The 25,566-nt window shown below is 40.3% G+C and overlaps 1 long non-coding RNA gene across 1 annotated transcript; it reads right to left on the bottom strand.

The window, feature by feature from the left end:
• Nucleotides 1-433: 433 nt before the first annotated feature.
• Nucleotides 434-10,650, bottom strand: LOC121493023. Its single transcript, XR_005988365.1, has 4 exons — nt 10,475-10,650; nt 9,627-9,706; nt 7,909-8,036; nt 434-704 (listed from the first exon to the last, which is right to left on the bottom strand). It is a non-coding gene; the product is annotated as an uncharacterized LOC121493023 (long non-coding RNA).
• Between the last annotated feature and the right edge of the window lie 14,916 nt (nt 10,651-25,566).

Genomic DNA, 25,566 nt, shown 5'->3' with positions numbered 1-25,566 from the left:
ATCCTCAACAAATATTTGATGATGTTGGTGGCTACTGGACTGGGATACTAGCTCTACCACTTACTGTGTTGTCTTTGTAAAGTTGCTTAATCTATATTTGCCTCAGCTTCTTGTCTACAAAATGAAGACGAAGAGTAGTACCTATCTTATTAGGTTGCTATGAGAACTATTTAAAATAAAATATAGGGGATGCCTGGGTGACTCAGTGGTTTAGCGCCAGTCTTCTACCCAAGACGTGATCCTGGAGTCCCGGGACCGAGTCCCGCCGGGCTCCCTGCATGGAGTCTGCTTCTCCCTCTGCCTGTGTTTCTGCCTCTCTCTCTCTCTCTCTGTGTTTCTCATGAATAAATAAATAAAATCTTTTTAAAAAAAATTTAAAAATAAAATAAATAAAATAAAATATATAAAGCACTTAGGAAAGCATTAATCAAGTGTTTATCATTTTTATTGGAAAAATAACTGACCCACACCATGTAAGCTTTATTATCAGTAATCGCTATCAGAAAATGTGTGAAATTTAAAAAGAATCTTATGAGGATTATGCTAATAAAATTCTTAAAGGGGGCATTTCTGAATTCACAGCAAATGGTGGGTGACATAGATGTAATTAGATTCATGAATCTCATCAAACTTTTCTTCAGAATTTTCTCCTCTTCTTAAACATAGATGTGAAACTAACTCTTCAAGGCAAAGCATGGTATTTGCTATCAAAAAAAAGAAGAAAAGAAAAAAACATAATTCAAGTCCAGAAGATGCACTTTTTAACAATGTAATTTGGTCATTTAATCAGTCTCCATTCTTTCAACTGTCAAATAGTAATATAAAAGTCTAAAAAGGCACAGCAAAGGAATACAGTCAATGATATTATAATAGTGCTATATGTTGACAGATGGTAGCTACACCTGTGGTGAGCATAACATAATGTATAGAGGAGTTGAACCACTATGAATCACTGAAACTAATGTTACATTGTGTGTCAGCTAGACTCAAATAATTTCTTTAAAGAATATCTAATTCAAGAGTGCCTGGGTGGTTCCATTGGTTAAGTGTTTGCCTTTGACTCAGGTCCTGGGTCCTGGGATGGAGCCCTGTATCGGGCTCTCTGCTCAGTGAGGAGTCTGCTTCTTCCTCTCCTTCTGTGCTCTCTCTCCCTTTTGAATAAATAAATAAAATATTTTAAAAAAAATAATATCTAATTCACAAAGATAGATGAGATTCATAACAACCTATATAAAAACACACTGCTTCTGTAAAGACTGGCACAGAGTTAAGGTTGGGAGCCATGTCTCTTCATTTCCACTCAATTAATTGAGTTCCTCCTCAGCTACGTGCTAGAAAAGAATTATATGCTGAAGACATCTGGGGCCACTGAGCATAAGACAGAGCCTTGCTCTCAAGGAATTCAAGCATGGAGGCAAGACAACTCTGAAAACAAAGCAAGCAATGTGGCACAGGGAGGGAGGAGAGCAAGGGTTGCAGAGGTTGCTGGGGCAGGGAAATTAACTCCATCTGGAGTGGGTGGGAGGCACACTGGGGAGGGCTTCCTGATCTCATCTGTTAGGACACAGAGACCAGTCTTGTGGTCAGGAGCATTTCCAGGAGATCAGGAGAGCTCTGAGACTAATCTAGAGTTTGGCTCTGTTCAAGGAACACCTAAGCTGGCCTTGACACACTCAAACCTCAGAGAAACTCAAACCCCATGTGTTATATTCCAATTTGTAAGCTGACACTAGGGCTGCCTGTACTTCTCGGAAGTTCTCTAAATTGGAGGTCTAGAGCCAGAATAAACCACTCAGTTTTCTTGGAAGGTCCACTATCCCTGCAATCACCTTCTATCTGTCTGCAGAAATTCTATGCTTCATTCAAGGCCCTGCCCAAATCCCCTCATCCCCAAGAATCCTTCTAGTGCCCAACCTCTGTTCATTTCCCTCAGCCAATCATTCCTTGCCCTGATGCATTTTTAAGCCCCAAATCCGTCATATCTTTCTTGTACTAGTTATTTATATTGCCACATGTTTCTTACATTTGACAGTATAAGCCGCTATAATAGAAATGTGTTCCTTCTGTTTTGTTTTTATTCTCCCTCATTTTAATGTTTTGCACAGTGTAAAGGCTCTATCTCTAATTCCAAATTATGAAAACAAGATCCTAAAAAATGGAATAAATGTGGTATTGGAAGTGAAACAGGTCTAATATTTAAAAGAAAGGAAGGCAGTGGATAAGACACAGGTACATCTCTATGTAAATAACTTCAGGAAGGATTTCCAACCAACTCTGTCATCATGATCTGCCTAAAATCCTTTCTACAGAGCACTTACCTGACTAAAGACTCATTCTATCCAAAGAACAAAAAAGCAACTATCACTTGGTAAGTTATCATTTATTCATAGAAGTTATGAAGGTATTTTCAAAGACAAGTCAGATGCTAAGTATAACACATGCTAAGTAGGGAATCAACAAAACATTTGCCCTTCTTTAGTTATTAACTGAATAATCTTAGAAAATACCTTCCTCAATTCTTAGACCCTTAGAAATCTTACTACAAAATAGGAATAATGAAGTTTGGGGTTTTTTGTTGTTGTTGTTGTTGTTGTTGTTGTTGTTGTTGTTTGGAGGGATTTTTTTTTTTTTCAGAGGACTGAGGTAGAGATACTGATAAGGTTTATGTGAACGTGCCTGGAATAGGAGGAACTCAACTTTGAGTCCCCTCTCCTCAACATCTAGCTGATTTACTATTCATTAGTTCATTAGCTAATAAATATTTCTTACATACTTGTAAGTGCTATGGGAACTGCAGTGAACAAGAAAGAATGGTTCCTATCTTTGTGTGGGCAAGATGAATATTTAGCAAATAAAAGCATGATTAAATAATCACTGTTATGACATGTGTGTGCATGAAAGGGGAATGATAGGGCACAAGAATAGCGAATATCAGGGGGAGCCCACTCTAGCCCTCGGGGACTGGTTAGGAAGGACTTCGAGAATGGGAATGCATGTGTGAGGAAAGACATTGTAGAGCATGAGGGGTTTTGGTTGTCCAGCCCAAGAATTTCTTAAAATCAATAGAGTTTAAGTATGTGAGTATGTTCAGAGGCATGAACAACGGAATAGACCAGGAAAGTCTCCAAATTACAAGTGGCAGACGAGATATGGTTGCCATGCGTTATCCAAGGGTAGTCACCTATGAGCTCTGATATATCAACAGGAAGTTAGTAAGGTACAATAACATTTTTTAAATGTAAGGCAATATTATTTTCCCTAAAAATCTCCTCATTGTCCCTTCTCTACGTTTTCCTTCCCTCACCCTCACTCCATTTCCTACAAACCCTGCACTTTTTGCCCTAGAAGAAGGATATATCATAACAAAAGAGCAAAGAACAAGAAACATCTTCCTAGATATTGTTTCCAAAAACCAAGACTTTAGATACAGAAAAGACTGTTGACAGAGAGAAATGTTTAGGAGCAAGAGAAGTGAGGAATGTTGGATTGCCCAATCCAGGGATATTGAGGACAGTAGAGTCCCTCACAATGCCTTACCTCTACTTCAAATGTAGAAAATGTCCCCCTGGCTGGGGTAGAGAAAGACAGTTGGTGGCAAAACAATGAAGTTATAAATATTGGTAAATCTGGAGAGGATACTTACTCTGTCCCTGAAATGTGGCCAAACTAAAAGATGTATGAAAACTCCAGAAGCAGAAGAATCGATGCTCCGCTCACCTTATAGAGCCTCAAGGAAGTGGCAAGACTCTGGCTGAACAGCTAGCTGGTCCAGACTCATGGTGAGCCTCAAATGTCCTGTGTCAAATGGCCTAATGATTCTTAGGTCCCAGACTCTACAGTGGAAGTCATAAACAGAGCTGCTGGACCCAGTGGGGTGAGGTAGGTACCGAAGCATCAAGATGACGAGTCATTTAGGCAGATGGCCAAGTCCCAACAGGTTAATGGTTACCCCAAAACTTCCTATTTGAGAGATTTGTACAGATGACCTTGAGCCATCATCAGGACTTGAGGACACTGAAGAGACTGAGATCAAGTTACTCCACCTCGATGGAATGGGATCTAAAGATCAAAATTGGTTGTGATAGAAATATGGAAAATTATGTGTATGTACATCTTAGTTTGTAAACTGACATTCACAACTCCTGTACCTGATCCATTACCAGTTCTTAGATACCAGAATTGCTTTTCCATCATCTGAGCTACTCTTGATGTCCTTTATTCCAATTAAATACCTGCATTTAAAGCCCCAGTTTCATTGCAGTGTTTTTTTTTTTTTTAAGGGAAATCAAATCATTATAAACTTTGCTCTTATTGTGAACCTATGTGTCCTGCTGTGAAGTGGCCTCCATTTGACGGGCTGCACAGAAGATTAAAAGGACAGCAATTATGATCCTTCTCAGATGCAGGAACTGAGTTCAGGCCCCAGTGACTGGAAATCTGTACGTCCTGGTGCTGGCGGAGCTTTTAGCAGTTCTGCCGGCAGTCCCTCTTTGAAGTGTGTCCAAATGGGACTTTGAATCACAAACACTAACCACTTCATACTCCTCAGCTACAGGACTTAGAAACATACTTTTGTTTGATGGTGTTTCATCTCAGGTGGTTTTTAGCTTTTAAATAAAAGAGATCACTCCAGCTTCAAAGCTAGTTGTTCCTTGGCAAAGGGTAATATAAATTCTTGGGGGAAGAAAGGATGAAAATTCAGTCTTTCTGGTTTCTTTCTGAGGTTCCCTTTTTTACACCACCTTCACCAATTAGCTCCTAAAGATTCTTACAGACAGCAATTTATAGATAAAAATCCAAACCAAATGAGCCCCAGCTGTGGGGCAAAGGCTTCCATGGTAAAGCAAGGAACAGATTAGAAGCTGGCTCTATAAAATACACTAAGTGTGGAAACTTAGCTAAGGAACCTCAAGGAGATTTGGGCTCCAGGGAAAAAGTTCTGAGTCACTCCAGCTATTTCCCGTCTCTATCCTTTTATATATTTATTTATTTTAAAGACTGCATGGCCAGAGCCCAGACCCTAGCTTCATCTCTCTGCAGGCTACACTGAGTCACCTTGGCCTTGAAGACTGAGCACGGGTTTAAGAGTTAAGGCTCGTTCTAAGGTCTGTTTCTACCCACCTCCAGCCATTTGGATGAGTACACTTCTATTTTGTCCTTATAAAAAGGAGATGGAGAATGTCACGGGCAGAACTTGGAAGGACAATTCAAGCAAATAAAACATTAAACTTCATAATAACTGAAAAGTGCTTTCAGAGTTTGTCCTAGGCAAGGTTATTCATTGTTTTGGAAGAATAGTTTTTTAATTGACAGAATGTTGTACTCTACCTGTTTTTAAAAATGGCTGGTTAACTCCATGATGACCAGCTTTCAGGGTAGCAGAGAATCATGTTCTTCGCATGAATCTGGCAGTACTAAATATTCATAAAAATGATACTCTGCTAGGGTACCTGAGAGCAGACCAGAGGAATTTTTCTACAAAGCAAAGAGACTACAGAACATGAGAAGGGAAAATTGAAAAGCAAAACAAACACAAAGTATATATGCAGTCTGTATGAGTTTGCTAGGGTTGCCCTAATACAATAGCGCAGACTGAGTGGCTTAAACAACAGATGTGTATTTCTCACAGTTACGGAGACAGGACACCCACAGTCAAGGTACTGACAGCAGACCTTCTCTTGAATCTTCTCTCTTTGACTTGCAGGAGGTCTCCTTCTCACCATGTCCTCACTTGGCCTCCCCTCTGTGGGCACATGTCTGATGTCTCTTCTTGCATCCTAAAATCCTCTTCTTCTTAGGACATCAATCAGGTTGGATTAGGACCCACACTAATGACCCAGTTTTAACTTAACCATCTCTTTAAAAGTCCTGTCTCCAAATACAGTCACATTCTGAGGTACTAGAAGGTTTGGGAGAGGGGACACAATTCAGCTCATAATACTCAATGTAATATTTAATATTGTTGAATATTATAGCTGGACTCTGCATGGTTGAATCTTGAGAGAAAGTGGGCCACACAAGTCACAATATTCAGATAATGAGTGCCTATCATTTTTAAAGTGATTAAATCAAGATATTTTTCCTCTATACTGCAGAATATCCTCTCATTCACTGGCCCCCTCCCATCTCCACAGATAAAAAAAAAAATTATGGTAAATTATGTGGCACTCTGAGGCTTTCAGCCAACAGGCTCTATCTTCTTCTGAGGAAACATCCTTAGTATTAGTATTAGTATTCTTAAAAGGATACTAATCCTATCAGATCAGTGCTCTGCCTTCATGACCTCATTTAATTTTACATTCTTATAGGGCCTTCCTCCAAATTCAGCCACATTGGTGGGTAGGGTTTCAACATATGAATTTTGGGAGGGTGTAAATATTCATTCCATTAAAGAAGCCTTCTAATCGGGAGAGCTTTTTTTTTTGTCCCTCCGAGGCAAAAGAAAAGATTGAGAGATGGGTTAAACACAACACCTTGGAAAAGCTGGGATCTCCTGCCCAACCTAGCACACTGCCTGGTACATGAGAAAAGCTCAGCAAATCTTACTGAATCAAAGGACAAATGAATTATTCTGTTACTTTTAGGTTGGGTGGGGTCTCCAAGTGTAAGGACAATTTTGTGGGTAGTATCATCTCTCAGGGAAGGATATCCAAACTGATTCCCTTTGAAATAGGCTGAGAGTTCCTAAAGGTCACCTATGATTATCTGAATGTGCTAAATATATAGGAAAATGTGATATGTTCAGTAGGTGTTAAGAGAAAATCAACCATGTGAGTAGAGGAGGAGGAATAAGGAGAGAAGAGAGCCAAGCAAAACAGGAAAAGAAAGACAGTACTCAAATCTGTATGATAAGATTTCATATATGTGTTTATATATTAAACAATATATTACAATTTTTCATATTTTTTAAATGACAAGGACCACCCATCCAGAAGGAATCGTTTGTAAGGAATGGTTCCTAACCAACATAAGTCACAAAATAAGCAGAGATAAGATGTCACTATGATGGAGAAGATCAAATCTTCAAATTGCAAAGAGTAAGCCTAACCTCAAGATAGAATTAATAAAGATGGTTTGTGAGGTGATATAATGGGCTCCTAAAGAGCCAATACAAGCTTATCTAATAAAACCTTGCCAAACTGTCCTTGTTTTCTCTTTTGGTCAAAATGCTAGACAGGAAAATAAGCAGAATCCACATTTGGATTTCAATAAAGCATCTGAAAAAGTATTCAGTAACAATTTTGTTGGCCAGATTAAAAAATAGCCAGCTTAAACCTATATATCTTGAGTATTAAACAGATAACTGTTATTATGAAAATAAAGGTTTTTAATAGTTTGGCATAGATTTGCCAGGGACCCTGTCCAGAACATTTTATCAATACCTTGACAATACCATCTTTTTTTGTGAGGATACACTACAATTCTGGATTGAGATCATGACAGATCAGAGAATAATGGATCTAAACTGAAAAGATAAATTTCATAGAAAAAAAAATAAGACTCATATACATAAGTTAAAAGAATAAAACTGAGCAGATTTTGTGTGTGTGGTTCCTGTGAAAAAAATAAATAAAACTCACTTGTGGCTTGGCTGACAGCAGGCTCAATCTGAGTCATGTGTCATTTAACCCTGGGAATTTAACAATCTCTTCGGCTACATTGCTGAACATATAGGTTCAGGCAGAGAGAGATGATGACCCATGACATTAATGGGATGCTGGTCTGACTGCCTCTAGAATAATGTGTTTCATTGTGAGCACCATGTTTTTTAAAACGGTTCTGACAAACTAAAATGTATGCAAAGGAGAAAATCAAGGTAGTAGAGATTCTGGAAGCCACACCATCTGCAGAGTTAGGAACAAACTAGGTTTTCAGTGCTTCATGGTAAGTGACATTTATCAAACCCACCTCAACAACATAAAATAAAGCTCCGCCATCCTAGGCTTGTCTGTGGTCCTCATCCTGGACCATTTGTTCCCCTTGTGATCCTCCATTTTCTGATTGTTCCAGCTTCTGACCTCGTGATAACCTTCCACCTGGTAAAGGAAATATTTATACATTCATTCTTTTCATACATCGATCATCTACTACATACTGGGCATTTTTTTCTAAACATTGGAAGCATCAGTGAACAAAACAAACAAGAATCTATGCCTTGGTGGGGCTAACATTCCAGAAAGTGACAGATAATAAACAGTAGATCCCATAAAATGAGTAAATTATATGGTATGTTGGAAGTTGATAAACATTATGGGGGGCAGACAGGAATAAATAGAAGAGTGTAAAGGGATTCCAAGGTGCTGAGGAAAAGGGGTTTGCTGTGATTTTAAGAGGCACTGTCATGGCAGGCCTCATTGAGAAGGTAATATCTGAATAAATCATGAAGGAGTTAGCCATATGGCTGTATAGCACAAAAGTGTTCCGGTGCCAAAGACCTAAGGAATATCAGAGAAGAGAGGACAGCAGGACATGAGCTCTGAGAGGTAACAGTGCCAGATAAGGATTTCAGGTTTTACTTTACGTAAGGTGGGAGTTCACTGGAGGGTTTGAGCAGAGGAACAACATGACCTGTATTACCGATATGAATGTGGAAATCTTTAAAATGTAGGTGGCCCTGTAAGCTATGAGACTGTAATTACAACAGCAAGGGAGTCAGTGGAGACAGAGAAGAGAAGAGAATCAAGGTTGAATGCTGGTGCTCTCTGTAGGAGTTCAAGGACAAAAGAAAGAAGAAGCAAAACAAAAAAGGAGTCCAGCCTGTAAGAAAAACCCCTAGGAGAGTATGGTACCTTAGAAGTCAAGTGAAGGGGGCATCTGGGTGGCTCAGCGGTTGAACATCTGCCTTCAGCTCAGGGCGTGATCTCAGGGTACTGGGATCAAGTCCTACATTGGGCTCCCAGCAGAGAGCTTGCTTCTCCCGCTGCCTATGTCTCTGCCTTTCTCTGTGTGTCTTCATGAATAAGCAAGTAAAATCTTTTTTAAAAAGTCATTTTCAGAGGGAAAAATGTGACCAGCTCTATCACCTGCTGCTGGTGGGTTAAGATGGAAACTAAAAATTGACCATTGCTTTCAGCACCATGGAGGTCAAGAGTCACCTTGGCAAGAGCAGTTTCAGTAGTGTGGTCAGGGACAAGATCAAATTGGAGTGGGTTAAAAATAGAATTGGAAGAAAGGGCATTTTCAGTATTTGCTGCAAGGGGACGATCAGAGAAAGTAGAGTCAAGGGAAGATTTTTCTAAAACGAGGGCAATAACGGAATGTGTGATTGCTGCTAGAAACGAGTGAAAGTAAAAACTTGATCAGAGGTAGAAGAAAGAAATGCTGGCGTAATGTCCTTTGATAGATAGTTGATGAGATCTAGTGGAAAAGTGGAGAGCTTGGTTGTGATTAAGGGCACAAGAATTTATCTATGGAAGCAGCCAGGAAAAGTAGATTATGAGAGTGCAGATGCTGTTTGCAGTTAGATGGGGTAGTGCTCATTTGGGAAAGTTCTCTTTTGATTATTTCTACTTTCTTCAGACTGCTCTGTTTTACTCCTAGACCATGATATGAATTCTCCCAACTTGAATGTGGTCACCATTATTGGAAAAAGCCTCACTTATCCAGCTAGGCTGAGCGCCTGATACCTCCATGCAGGTCCTTTGGTGCAACATCCTTGCCTGGTCCATCCCAGCCACCACAAGAGGGACCCAGAACATAGGTACAGCTGAGAAAAGAGAAAATACATAAGAAGAACCACTAGCTGTATTTTAGTACTTGCAGCATTGGTATTTTGTGCCATTTTTTAACACAACAGAGTGAATGTAGAAAGCTGTGAAGTTAAAAAGTACATGGCCCACATACTCATTCTTCTCTCTTTCTGGGAGATTTTGGGTGAGTGGGTTAATCTATTTAATCCTATTTCTTCACCTGTAGGTAATAGAAGTATACACTTCCCCCATCCCTTCCGGCCTCCAAAAGTGTGGAGATTTGAGCCTCTTTTGTAGTGCATAAGAACCAAAGATACCTTAGGTTCCAAATATGGCAGAGATGCATGCTCATGGGGAACCTCACCCAATCTCAAAGCGCAGGCAAAGAGCAGATCTCCTCTCATAGTGAAGCAGTCAGATATACAGAGAGTTACCCAGGGCTCCTGCAACCAGCCCCTCCTCTTGGCACTTGTTGGATGCCCTCACCATACACCGTTTCCCAGTCTCTGGCTTCAGCTATTCCCCAACCCAAGATCAGTTCTTGAATGGTTTCAGGAGGAGCCCATCCCTCTGTTGTCTGAGCCATAGCCCGCTCATTTTTCTCTTCCTCACCTCCTCACCTTTATTCTCCCTACTTTCATCTTGAGCATAATAATACATCACCCAGCACCACTCACAGAGCTTCTCGCCATATCGTCCCTACTATACTGCCAGTGTAGAGAAGCAGTGACAATCACTGAGAAAGCCACAAGGTTGGAGATTCCACCCTCCTTAATGGGGCCTACCTGGATGCTTCTTGTCTTTCTTAATTGCATGTTGCAAATTACAGCTTCTTCAGAAGGTTTCTGTGCTATGAATTATAATAAAAAGAATTTGAACCCAGAAAACTGCTTAAAGCTAAATCATCTGACTACCTCTAATCATTCATTAAAATGCAATAATACTAAAAATGGGCCATGGCTTTATCTCTGCTCAACCCACATCAACATGGCATTCAGTTATTATTCTGCACACACAGAGTGGAGAGGAAAAGTTGCTGATCAGTAAAGTGGTATAATTAAAAGGAGGTCCAAAGGCTTCTCAGAAACACCTCCTCCCCCTTTTTGAACATTATTCTGTTAATGACAGTTATCTGAGTTAATGCTTTCTGTCCCTGGAAGGCCGGCAGTAAGAGGTAAATGTACAACCTGGGGAAAAAAGCCCATTGAGATGGCCACTACCCTGTAATACATTCCAGTGATCAGCTGATCAAATTGGTGGTTAGTCAGCCACTAATGCCAGTGGGCTGCCACGCATAATGACAAAGTGTACAACACTTTCAAAGAGATGGAAAGGACCGATTGGAAGCATGAAGAGAAATGCAGGTTGCTGCGGAGGGCACGTGAGGATGCCGGGCCCCCGATAAAGGAAGGGAGGTAAAATCTTGTGAATTCAGAGCCTGGAGACGTGAGGCCCCATAACTCAGCTCCATGATTCCAATTTACTGTAAAATCGGAGGAGATGTTTTGTTGATGATGATGATAAGATTGCTTAGGCACAGAAAATAAAAGAGTGAATGGCCTTCCCTGGTGTCAAATGCAAGATCTCCAAAGGACTGGCCTTATTTAATAATTCACTAAATATCCTGAAAGAGGACTATGCCGCAAACTCTCCAAATCTGAGAAAGGCCCCCAGCCCTTTAGTCACAGTAAATACAAACTGTCAGACTGGGTCAGCTGAGAAGTGAAAGGAAATTATTATTCCGGATGAGATCACTCCGGTTAGTGTTGCTCTCAGAAGAGGGGCAGGTTCTATTTTCACGGAGAGGAGTGGTATTTAACACCAGGCTGTTTAATGTTGTCTCTCCCTATGACGACCACATGCATCTCTGTGACTTCTCTCAGGCGCCCTGTCTGTAATTCCTGAAGCTACAGCAGGCTGATTGCGGATGATTAGGTGAGCATTTCTCTGCCGTGGTGTCCCAGGATCCTAACATACTGAAGCGTGAAGCCAGAGAAAGAGAGATAGGTGGTGTTTTGACCTATATGCTCAGGGAACATGACATATCACCCGCCTGTTTTATCCATCGAGCTGCCTTGGCAAAACTTCACAACCAACGGATGTCTTATCTGCAAACCTGGGAGGAGGTGGAGAAGGGAAGAGACAAGAGGTTCAAACCTTTAGCTAAGTGAATGTCTGCTACTTAGGTTTCTCTGAGGTGCAGAAACAAAGAAGCAAGATCATCTGATTATGACCTCATCAAGAACATTTTTACTTAAAAATATAACCAATAAATTAAAAAACGTAGTAAATTCATTTCTGACAGGCATAGCACAGGACAGAATAAATAAAGTTTGGAACTATAAACTTTCAAGTATAAATTCAGAATTGTTTCTAGTAAGTGCTACTGTCATTCTGGTTTTCATTTTTACACTAAGGAAAACTTCAAACTTCAACTTTCATTTTGAGTGTTTACAAATTCCTGACTTTGTAATCATGTACTACTTTTTTTTTCTTTTTTTTAACCAAAGCTTAACTGCTTTAGAATAATAGCAAATACATTTAGGCACCAGGAAGTAGGCACTAATTTGCCTTCTTACACTTTTAATACCTCTGCAAGATCCAAACATAGCTCTTCACCAGCCACATGGCAGCATTGTCTGCTTAAATGCCGGAAATTCTTCCCATCAGGTTCATTCTTTACCCAAACTCCAACTTTCTTTTCCCTGTCTCCTTCAGTTCCAGTGACTACCCCTAGCTAATATTGCCCAAATTGTCCCTTCCACAGATGATGCCCAAATACGCAAATCACACCAGGATTCCTACTATGCAGACCCTCATAGCCAATTGCCTCTGAACACCTCCTACTGGACAGCCCATCTTTACCCCAAGCTCAATAAACTCCCAAAGAAAATCATCACATCTATTCCAAAATACATTCTTGTGTGACACCATTTTCCAAGATAATCACTCTCAAAATCTTGATGTCACTTTTGCATCAGCTTCTTCTTGCTCATACCAAATAAATATCCATGGCCGATAACTGTTTTATCTTTATGAATCACTCTTGCATAAGCACCCAACTTTTCACCTGTATGGACCCTCCCTATGTTCAGGCTCTTGCTTCTCTGCTTGGGACTACTGTCATCATGGCCTACCTAATTTCTGGCCTCCTGTGTCTATTCCTTTCTGAATCATCTTTCCCTCTGCTCTCTCAGAATTGATTTTCTTTCTCACCCCCACTAAAATTCCCACACATAAATAAAGTTAAAATCCACCCTTTGCCATCTGGCATATACTGGCTCCAGTCTTTCCTTCCATTCCCATCTCAACCTCACTTGTTGACGTTATAACCACAACTATATTAGCGAGCATGGGCTAAGTTATGCTGCAGGAAAAAAAACAACTCAAAATCTCACGTTTTTTTTTTTAAGATTTATTTATTTATTCATGAGAGAGGCAGAGACATAGCAGAGGGAGAAGTAGGCTCTCTGCAGGGAACCTGATGTGGGACTCGATTCCAGGACCCTGGGATCAGGCCCTGAGCTGAAGGCAGATGCTCAGCCACTGAGCTACCCAGGTGCCCCTTTGTTTGCTTTCAACAGAAGTTTCCTTGTGGCTTATGACACTGATTCTTTGGAGTGGGCTTCATATCTGCTCCATGTTGTCTTCATTTGAGGTTCCAGGTGAAGGAGTCCCTGCCTGGAACTTGAGTATTGTGACAGAGAGGAAAGAAATCTATAGAATGGCCATGCCTGGTATTAATGAGGTAGGATGTATAATTCTCTCACATGGAGGGTCCCAATAGAGAGCATCATCAACTATTTTAAACAATCTTTCCCACCATCTTTAAAACTATGGCTTAAATCCCACCAAGTTTCCATGTCTCACTTCTTCTAGGCCACAGTACCTCAACTTCACCACTATGGACACATTAGGCCAGGCAATTCTTTGTTGCAGGGTTTTGTCTGTGTATTGCAGGATGTTTAACAACATCCCTGGCCTCAGTCCTCTAGACACCACACATACTCACCCACTCTGCCAATTCAAAATGGCTCCAGATCTTGGGAAATGTTCCCTGGAGGGGCAAAATCACCCCAAGGCAACAAGCACTGCTCCAGTCTATGTCCTACAGGAATAGGAACCATGTCTTGGTCATTACTCACTGCACCAATGACTACAAGTGATATACACTTACTAACTGTTATAAAATAGAACAGAAATGACAGAACAACGTGTTCTGTATTAAAAAGTCAAGGAGCAGCATTTGTGCCCCAGATTTCTTCTGGGGGAAAAAATCTAAACTTTAGACACAGAAAGTCCAAAGGGCTAAAATCCTGGATTCACTGCTTACTAAGGCTCTAGCAAATTTGCTTGACCTCAGTTTCTCCATCTTCAAAATGGGTACAATAACATTTTGTTTGCAGCTTTGTGGTGATGCATCAGTGCAAACTGCTGGGTGGACGTAACCTGCTGAAAAATGATACTGTCACCAGCCATGGTGGCAGAAGCAGCATTACTTCCTCCATGACACCCATTAAATAGATGCTTAAAAACGATTTGCCCTTTTGTGTAGATATGCCAAACGTTACTCCCAGAAAAAGAACAGCAAGGTCCCACAAAATACTGCCTACGTCTGTTTCTCCATAAATAAGCCTTGTCGTCAAGAAACTTGAGCTCAGCGCCGGTGGATTTGCCATGAAACACACAGCTTGGATATGAGCAACAGGTTTTTGCGGCACTTTCCTGGATGTCAGCAGAATCTCACAAATTAGGCAAGAAAAGTCCAAAACATATGCCCTCAGCAACTTGCCAAAAACCAATAAAAGGAACGGGTAGTAGAGCCAAAATCAAGGAGCAGGCAGGAGGGTGGAGGGCTGCAAACCTCAGTAAATGCACATGGAAATGCATTTCATTTGAGGAGCAGCCTGACTACACAAAAGCCTCTCAGCTGCTGAAAAGAGCCCTCGAGTAGCTTGCTACCCACCGGCAGAAACATCAAAATGACCAGCCTCGCCTAGATTCCTTTTTTTAATCCAGCCATTTGGTACTAGATTTGTTGGCAATGCAGTGGTTTTGCAGATTGGAAGTGTTAGTCAACATCACAGAACTGGCCTTTTGTGAGACAGCAATTGCAACATGTTATGACCAGGTGCAGAAACACCTCTTCCATTTCCCCGGTTAGGAAATTCAGGGCTTGGCGATCCTGAGTTTAGAATCCAGGACCAAGGAACAAACGTCTCAGTTTGTAAGACAGGCTGTGCGCGATCTGTTTTCCAGTTAAGCATGATTCCCTGTGCAGCAACACTAGAAGTGAAAGGCCTGTGGCTTTGTGTGTTTGATTTTTTTTCTTTTTTTTTTCTTTTTTTTTTCTTTTAACAGCTCCGTGAGAGTCTCAGGCTGGTAGAAAGATCTGGATCCCAGGGCCCTGGAGACGGACAGGCTGCACTCCCCAGCATCAGCAGCCAACAGTGCGGCAGCGGCCGCAGTGCACGGTTCGTGTTCCACCCGAGCTAAGATTTCAATCCGAAGAGCGCTGAGATTCAGACTGTTCCTTCGGTGAAGCTGGGGTCAGCCCGCTCCCAAGATTGAGCTTGTGTGACCCTGCGCGTCAAGGCCCGGGCGCTGTCCCCGCTGTCCCCGCCCCGCCGCCCCTGCGCGCCGCCTCCTGCTCGCGGGGCACCTGCCTGCCATCTGGCCCCGAGCCTGTTCCCCGAGCCTGCTCCCGCTCCGCAAGCCGTGTGTTGTAGTAACCAGATGACTTTTCAGCAACAAGAGGCTTGACTCAAAAATGTGTTTTCTTCACTTGCAACACTCCTAATCCTGCTGGCTTAATGAGCCCCATAGGGCTGCCTCTGCATAGCTTACTGAATCCTAATTAGATAATTAAGCCGGATAGAAAAAAAAAAAAACTTTATTTCTGTAGCTATTATACTATGTGCAACTAAAATTGCACAAGCAAAGCATTGCCAGTTTTCAAAATAAATCGTTTTGTTACGGACTCAGCAAGTCGTACTGCTCTGGTCAAGGTTCCGGGGCTGTCCTATGATATTTTTTCAAGACTGAGAGAGATTAGAAGTACAGCGATCCTCATTCAAGCATGCATTTGGTCAGTAAATATTTATTCAGCACCCACTTTGTGCCAGCCACTGTTTTGGACACCCAATAGTAAAAAAGGTTCTAAGTTCTGCTTGAAGTCCTGATTTAAATATTTGAGACAAACAAACGATAAGGACAACAAATATATATGTCTATAAAAACTAGAAACCCATTTGCTTTTATTTTCATGTTCATTTACACTAACCTCACCGATTCCATCATGGGTAACCAGCCAGACACATCCACTTCCTTGTGTACTTTTTATTTTATGTGCTGTATGACTCATTCAACTGTGAATAGATTTGCAAAGTAGAATAACAATTATTTTTCAGGAAGTAGCTTCAACATGCAAAGCAAAAGCAAAGGCCTATCCATATGGCTATTTCTTCAGCGCTGATGCACCCAAATAAAGAAAAACTGTTGTAACTATGTAACTACAGGTGAAAAAAAAAATCACAGGTAGGAATTCATTTCATTGCTATGCTGGAAGATTTTTAGAGAAAATGGGAGGATTTTTCCAAAAAGAAAGACTTACCAAAAAGAAAAAAGACTTACCAAAAAGTCTTTCTTTTTGGAAAAATCCTCCCATTTTCTCTAAAAATCTTCCAGCATAGCAATGAAATGAATTCCTACCTGTGATTTTGCAAGTGTTGCATGTGTTGCAAGTGTTCATGTGTTGCATGTGTTTGCATGTGTTCATGTGTTGCAAGTGAAAGAAAGAAAGAAAGAAAGAAAGAAAGAAAGAAAGACAACATTTTAAAGAAGGGAAAACTGATTATTGTTTTTCTCCTTTCTTCCATGCACCCTAAAAAATGCATATTCATGCACTTTCAGTTTCCCCATTTCTTCTGTATAGATATTTAAAATATTGCTCAAATTACCCTAGATGTTTTTAATTCGCCCTTATTTCTTTCTTAGTTGCCAAATTTGTGTCATTTGTTCTCTTTGGAAAGAAGACTAACAACATTTTAGATGAGAAAGTGAGTCAGGATTAGACATTATCTTTTCTTCTTCTCTTCCTTCTTCATTTCTAATAGATTTTTTCAGGCAATCAATGGATCCTATTGACATTCTCAAAGCAAAATTTTGGCAAGTCACTGGTAGTCAAAAGTATCACAGGACAGTGTTGCACTGTTCTGCCCAATGGCAAATACCAGATGGAAAAGTAAAACTGAAACATCTGGAAATTTTCCAGATAATCATTTCACCTGAACAAATTCTATGAATTATATTAGACATCCAGTTTTTGCTTCTCACCTGGATATGTGTTTTTTAATAGCTGTAGGGCTAGACACAAAATCCTGGTGATTCAACAACTCCTACTTCAGTTTAGCTTTCTGCAAAAGGAAGGCATTGTTTAATCAAGGTTGACTGGAACAATAACATTATAACATCAACCATGTTGATGTCTTTCATTGCAGCAGGCTGGAAAGAGAATGGAGACTCAAGGATGGACTGATAAATGACCCTCTTTGGGTCATCCTGCCTTGTATCCTTTCCCTTAAATAGCAACTTTAGAGGAACACACACACAATTAGCAACTTTAGCAGAACACACACACACACACACTTTTCAGAGATAAGCTTAAGTCACACGTCAAGAATAGAATATTATCTTATTACATTTAGAGAGAATATCCAATATGAAATTTACCAGAGTATCTTTTCAAGTGTATGTTAGCCTCAATGTGGCAAATTTTGCTTTAGAATATAAGCGGTCACTATACTTATGGTTTAATTTTATCAACATCGGAACCCCCTCTAATGATAAGAATCCAAACTTGGAAGCTCTCCCTGAAAGACCCTGTGTCCAACTGTCAGGGGTCTGAGGGGCAGAGAGAACACAACCCCAGCCTGGGGCAGGCAAATGCTGAAATCCGAGCCCTGAGTCATAGATCTTGTAGCTGATTGGAGTCAGTGTAAGTGATATAGGAAGCCAGGTGCCCTGTGTCCCAGGGAAAGGGGCTGATAGAAACAAAAGGAAAGCAGATTGCTAATTAAGGCTAGAATTTAGAGCCAGGAGGGAAATGCAGTGAGAATGAGAAACCCAGGCAAAGACAAGCAAGGCAGCTGGCTGTGAACATGGTCTAAAGAGAGCTGCAACATGGTGCAAATGTCATATGGGCAGCAGGAGTGGCATTCAAACCAAATACTAGAAACGTATGTTTCAAACTGTTTCCAGATCCCACCACAGATGAGAACACAGCCACCAACGTCCTGCCAGCACTGGTTCCAAGAGCAGGCCAGGATCTGTCTGTGGCGGCAGACCTTCAGGGCAGCTCCACAACCTCTTACCCAAAATATCTGGGCTAGATGTGTTTTAGAGTTCAGAATTTTCAGATATTAAAAGGCATGCAACAACTTGCGTTAATTTCCAAAGGCATCATCCTGAGTGAATAAAGCTAATCGCAGGTTCCTTAATAATTCCATTTATCTAGCGCTGTTGAAATAACAAAGTTATGGAGAACAGATTAGTGGTTGCCAGCGGTTGGGCAGAGGGGGACTGTTGTTGGCTTTAACAGGGTAGCACTGGAAGATCCCTGAGATGAACTCTTTTGCATCCAACTGTGGTGATGGTCACAAAAACCTTCATGTAACACGATTGCAAGAAACTAAATACACACAGATACACATGCCAAAGCGTAAGCGTATGTAAAACTGGCCAAACCCAAATAAGGTCAATGGATTGTATCAACGTCAATTTCTTGGTTGTATTACTGTACTAAAGATATATTGCCAGATGTTACCATGGGGTGAAATTAGGGGAAAGGTATACTACATCTATTATTTCTTACAACTGCATATGAATCTACAAGTCTCAAAATAAATTTTTTAAGGGAAACATTTTAAAAAGCAATCAAGTGCATATTTGGCATCTTATGTAAACCTAAAGCAGTGTCAAGGATATTAATACTTCTTCAGCAAAGAGAGCGATTCTTCACACTAAATGAAATGCAGATTTTGGGGGTGCCTGGGTGGCTTAGCGGTTAAGTGCCTGCCTTTGGCTCAGGGTGTGATCCTGGAGACCTGGGTTCAGTCCCACACCGGGTTCCCTGCATGGAGCCTGCTTCTCCCTCTGTCTCTGCCTGCCTCTCTCTCTCTCTCTCTCTCTCTCTCTCTCTCTGTCTCTCATGAATAAATAAATAAAATCTTTTTTTAAAAAAATGCAGATTTTAAAATGACCTTTCATCAGCTTGGGTCAGGTTTTGGCTACATAGGTTCAGATTTAGTCAGGTATTGCTGCCAAATCAACCACGAAAACACTTTAGTTTTTCAGAGTTTTTTGGATTTGGAGCTACAGATAAAGAATTATAAATCCACATAGAGGAAGACATGGATGGATACACTGACTTGTTTGACAGCTCCTGTTTCTCTTCTTCATTTCATATTCTGCAGAGAAAAATTGGGGGATTACATTTTTTAAAAGGCTTTATTTATTTATTTAAGAGAGAGTATGAGCAATGGGGAGGGTCAGAGGAAGAGGGAAAAACAGAATCCCACAGAGCAGGGAGCCTGATGTGGGGCTTGATCCCAGGATCCTGAGATCATGAGTCAAAGGCAGACACTTAACCGAACAAGCCACCCAGGCACCCAGGATTGCAATTTTTTAATGGACTACTTTCATCCAGAAAGTTTGAGAAAAAAGCTGTTTTTGTATATCTTTTTGAAAAGTTAGCAGACAATGCCTGGAATGGGATATGATGGAGGAATGCCATGGACAGAAAGGCAAGATCAGCATGGAACAGTGGGATGCTTCCTGAAGCTCTCCCAGCATTTCTCCATAGCACCATTTGTTGTTTGCAAATATATTTTCACGATATTAGAAGTTCCTAAATTCAAAAGTAGAATTAACTAGTTGAAGTTATCCACCATTTTGTATTATACACTTCTCTATTTCTTCTCACTAGGGTGGAAAATAGAAATTTGACCCTATTTGAAATCTTCAACCATAATGCAGATACTTCATGGGCGTATAGCTTTTCAGAATTAAATGAGGATAGGCATTCAAAATTTGCAAGAGATTTCATTTCAATTAAATTTGAATTCAAACAATATGGTGGCATCCTAATTCATTCACCCTTACCCAAGTCTTCATGTGTTATTCTGTGCTATTCCTCATACTGCAGTCAGTTATTCTATTGAATTATAAAGGTAACTATGGCACTATTCTTTGGTCTCCTTGGTACATATAGAATAGTATCTGAACTCACTTGGATGAAGGAAGCCCTCAATGACCCGGCCACAGTTGATCACAGTTGAAAGTCACATGTCTCTCCATTTTGCCCGCTCTCCAGGCGGTACATCTGCCACATTCATTACTTATTGTTTTCTTCATGATTCTAGCCTCCAAGTCACAAAATGATCCCTGAAATTCTAGCCTTCACATCCAGTTTCCTGCAAGAAGGGGGAAAATGTCCAATGTGCAAAGATCCCTACCCAGTGACTAGTAAGTGGCCATTAAGAAAGAAAGAAAAAGGGATGTTGGACAAAGAGCTAGCAGTTTTGCATCATAGCTCAAGAACTAAGAGCCATACTATTCACTGGAGCTCAAGAGATGTCATGGACCTCTCAGTACAAAGTATATGGGAGCAAAATATATCTTTCAAAAAAGAAGGAAGGAGAAGAAAGAAAGAAAGAAAGAAAGAAAGAAAGAAAGAAAGAAAGAAAGAAAGAAAAGAAAAGAAAAAAGAAGGAAGAGAGGAACAAAGGAAGAAAGAGAGAGAGAGAAAGATGGGCACTTAACTGGTTCACTTGGTTAAACATCTGCCTTCAGTTCAGGTCATGGTCCCAGGTCTAGGATCAAGCCTCACATCTGGCTTCTTGTTCAGTCTGCCTCTCCCTCTCCCTCTACCCCTCCTTCCTACTTGTGCATTCTCACTCTTGAATAAATAAATAAAATCTTTAAAAGAGAGAGAGAGAAAGCAAGAGGGGGGAAGGGCGAGAAGAAGAAAAAAAGGAAGAAAGTGTGTGGGAGGCTTAAATCATAAAAATTTGGGGATTTTCGTGAGGAAAGAACTTTCGATTCCTGACCAGTGACCAAATGAAACTCTCTATTAGACCTGCTTCTAAAATTAGGAAGTCAAAACGGTACCCAAAGGTCATGTTAGTGAAGGATGCGCTTTGAGCAAGGGGAGAAATAAAATAAGTAAGATGCCTACAAAAATGTATCAGCCCTTCGTGTATAGAGAAGGACTAGCCAGGCTGCTGCCTCTCTTTCCTTCCACATCCCTTGCCAGCCTGCTAATTATATAACACATGCTTCATAAGCATATATTGGATGAATTAGCCATAGTGCATTTTCTTACCAAGACTGGCCATGCCCTCAGATTCCCTCTCACATGTGTCTCCAGGCAGCCACTACCAATGGATCAGAGATGTGGTGAGAGGGGAAACAAATCTGCCATCCCCACATGGAGTGAGCCTATGCTCAGCAACCCGGCTGTTCTTTGGGAGCTTTAATATTCACCTCAGTCCTTCCATATTACTGAGAAAATGCTTTTTAAGGGAAAAATGTCAACAGAGCTAAGAGTAAATAAAGGAAGGGAATGTTTTCCTCTTGGCACAGAATATAAAGGGGGATGTTGGTAGTTAATGCCTCAGAACCAAGTATGGTAGAGGAAACACATTCCTCCTGTGAGAAAAATCCCAAATGAAATTAAAACTTCAGTGAAAACATCTGCCTTCCCCACATGTACTTTCCTCCTTGCAGAGTGTGCATGTTGCATGTTTTAAAAGAGATCAAGATTTCTTTACAATCAGAAAACCCCATTTGCCATTTCTTCAAGATAAATGATGGTCTGTTGAAGATGATTCTGTGAGAGAAAAAAAAAAAAGAAGGCCACCTAAAACATCAGAAATACTAAAAAGAACATTAATTTAACTAACATTTATTAAGTGCCTACTATATGCACAGAAGTGATGCAGGGTTGCTATGACAAGCAAAATTGTCATTTTTTTTGCCTAACAGGGAAATGAGGAAGATAGCCATTAATCAGATTATCATATTTATGATTATCTAATTACAAACTGAATTAAGTACTCTGAAGGAAAGGGACACAGTTATTTGAGATCCTAAAATAACATCAATAATAAAATATCATTTTATTTTCATTTAAATGTATATGTGTACCAGAGTAAGGAGGAGGACAAGTAGTAGCAATGAGGGAGTATCACATACAAGGGCCCTGAGGCAGGAGGCAGCATAGAAGGTTCCACAAACTAGAAGGTCTATGCAGAGAACAAGATGGCAGGTGGTTCAAATGAGGTTGAGAAACAAGCTAAGGGTACCTCCAGGTGCATGTAGGGCATAAATGATTTAAATTTTCATCTTAACTGCCATCGAAATACATTAGAGGGCGCTAGCAAGTACGTGGCATAACCGCGCTTGTGACGCAGGGTATCTATATGGCTTGGTTCTAAGAGAACACTCCAGCATCAGTGTGTTAAATTGGGATTACTAAAAACATTATACAAATAAATGAAGCAAATGAAGGAGTGAAAAATTTTGTCAGATAAATTACCCTGGCAACAGCATGAATGATAGGCTTGATAAGGGCAAAGTCAGACACAAGAGAAATGAATTTGAACAATACATACAGAAATATGGAGAATGGAATGGATGTAAGATACATTTAGGTAGTGAAACATAAAGGATGGTGAAGGGAAGGATCTAGAGTGACTCCAGGTTTCTAGTCTGGATGAGTCAGTAGACTGTGTTGCTGTTTGGCATGATAAGGAACACAGGTTGAAGACCAGGTTATAAAACCATGTGAGTGATCCTGCTAGAATTGCTGGTTTAGAAATGCTCAAGAAAAGTCCAAATGTACATATCCAGAGAGGAATTGGCATAAATCTGTGCTTTGGAAGAAATTTCACAGATAAATATATAGATCTGGGAAGGATTCATATAGCTAAGAGTTAAAATGGGAAACATGAATGGGTCACTTTGGGAGAGTACTCACCATGAACTAAAAGAGAACCCTTGGCATCACCATCTACAGGAGAAACTTGAAGTAAGGGAAGACCAAAGAAAAATTGCATCAAGGAAACTATATAATTAGAGCATTTTTAAAAATTACCTTAGCAATAGGAGCATATGAGAAAAGGATAGAAGTATCCATTGGGTTTAGCCATGGGACACTATGGCCAAAGCCTTATAAGTCAGTGGGGTGAACACCAGAGTGCAAGGGAAAAGGAGGATACAGGTAAAGTGATTGCAGGCTGTTCTCCAAAGAAGCTTGGCTGGAAAGAATGTCATGAGAAAGGGTGAAAACAAGAGAATGATGTGACATCAAGAATGTAGAAGTCTTAGGGACATCTGGGTGGCTCAGTCAGTTGAGCATTGACTCTTGGTTTGAGCTCAGGTTGTGTTCTCATGGGTAAGGAGATCGAGTCCCACATCAGACTCAGCAATCAGTGTGAAGTCCGCTTGAAGATTGTCTCCCTCTGCCTCTCTCCCCACTTGTACACATAAGAGCACGCTCTGTCTCTCTAAAATAAATAAATAAATAAATACATCCTTTTTTAAAAAAAGAATGCAGGCATTTTCACAATGAGATATTACCTGACATCTGTGAGAATGGCTGTTAACAGAATCACAAGAAATAACAAGTGTTAATAAGGATGTGTAGAAAAGAAAAACTTTGTTCAGTGCTGGCAGGAATGTAAATCAGTGCAATCACTATGGAAAACACTGTGGAAATTCCTCAAAAGGTTGAAAATAAAACCACCATATGATCCAGCCATTCAACTTCTGGGTATTTATGTTAAGAAAATAAAAACACTAAGTTGAAAAGATATATGCATCCCCAGGTTCTCGTATTATTTACATTCCTAGGTATATCCTTCCCCTTGAGTCACTATTAACTTCTTTAAGAAAAAGAGAGAAGTTATCCAAAATATCACCAAAGTTAAAACTATGGAGTGACATTCCCAGATTTCCTGATGGTTCAAGGTAAGCAGAGATACTATTCAGCAACTTAACATTTTGAGTTTCTGGGCAGCCCCGGTGGCTGAGCGGTTTAGCGCTGCCTTCAGCCTAGAGCATGATCCTGGAGACCTGGGATCAAGTCCCATGTCAGGCTCCCTGCATGGAGCCTGTTTCTCCCTCTGCCCCCACCCTCTCTCTGTCTCTCATGAATGAATAAATAAATAAAATTTATTAAAAAAAAAAACATTTTGAGTTTCTCCGTGAAGAACTCTAAACAGATTGGCATCCAATAAATGTTTCTTGAATATAGCAATGCTCAGTCCTTCCACTAAATCCACTTTGTCCCCTTTTTTCTCTCCATGACATGATGGCATTCATATCCTGGCCCTATGAGAGCACTTGTGAGTTCTGTAAAATAAATTACATCCATTAGGAAAACAAACTCAAAATAAGACCTTTATTTTACCTTCCCTCCCTTCACTCTATCTTCAATGGAACTGGTTTGAAGTCTGAGCTTATCACAACAGCTTACAGCTTACATTGTTTGATTCCCTAATTAGAGGCATTTCACACTTTTCCTGAGTTGAGAAAAAGTGTAATCTAAAGAGTAAGGCAATCACCTTCCTTTAAAATAAATCCTAAATACAAAACAAACAAAAATTGTAGTAAAATCAGGTTGCATTTCACACATATAGTTTATTTGTTGGACTTTGAAAGAATTTGACCACTAAACAATTCAAAGAATGGAACTTTCTTTCTACATGAGCTATAGGGTAGCATAATGTATTAGATTATGAAACAGTGAAGTTTTGGGAATCAGGCCATTACTTCCAAATCCGAGTGCTACCTCTCTCTCACTATGTGATCTTGACGATACATAACTTTTTGCTTTGGCTTTATCATCTTTAAAATGAGAACAAAATCTTTATCCTGGATTCTTTAGAGGATTAGATACATAAAGTGGTTTGCACAAACCAAGTTCTCATTAAATATAAGTTATCTGGACAGGGTTCCTCTTCTCACAAAGCTCAGTCTACTGGAGAGAAAAGTATGCAGTGCACAGTCCGGAGCAGTGCTAGAAGTGAATGTGTGCTATACTCTGGAAGCAAACAAAATGGAATGACAAATACTATACAGAGAACTCAAAAATAGTTCCAGAGAAGAGGTAACATTTGATTCTTCTACTCAGGCTGTGCCCGTTATTCATATGGAATTACTCAGATGCATAATTCCATATGAATAATGCTTATTTAGTGTTCATGTAATGTGTTATAATATTCAGTTACTGCTTGATTGTAAACATATGACCAATCCCATCAAAATGGCTAAAGCTGTGGTGCCTCAGTGGCTCAGTTGGTTAAGTGTCCTACTTTTGATTTCAGCTCAGGACATGTCTCAAGGTGTAAGATCCAGCCCTATGTCAGGGTCCATGCTCAGTGGAGATTCTGCTTCAGGTTCTCTTTCTCCCTCTTCCTCTACCCCTCCCCCTGCTTGCACTCCCTCTCTCTTAAAAATAAATATAATCCTTTTCTTTAAATGGCTAAAACTTCTGGTTTAAAGACAGAAGTGTAATGTGCCTCATACATTTTCTCTTCCCTCTAGTGGGTCTTACTCCTCCCTGTCCTCTCTTTCTTTCTTCTCCCTCTGTCCTTCTCTCCCTTTTACCCTTCCTACCCTTTTCCTCCTTCACAGGACACTGATGGGCCTAGATCCTTCAGCACGGCTCTAGGATTGCATTCAACATGTTTTCGGTAAGGAAAGTATGATAAGGTATTGTGACAGATAGCTATGATTGTTTGTGCAGCTTCTGGGTTTTTTTTTTTAATTTTTATTTATTTATGATAGTCACACACACACAGAGAGAGAGAGG

Source organism: Vulpes lagopus, chromosome 6 (genome assembly GCF_018345385.1).
Source record: "Vulpes lagopus strain Blue_001 chromosome 6, ASM1834538v1, whole genome shotgun sequence".
Classification (NCBI taxonomy): Eukaryota; Metazoa; Chordata; class Mammalia; order Carnivora; family Canidae; genus Vulpes; species Vulpes lagopus.
Note: the sequence above shows the minus strand (reverse complement) of the source record. Positions and strands in the feature narration are given on the sequence as shown.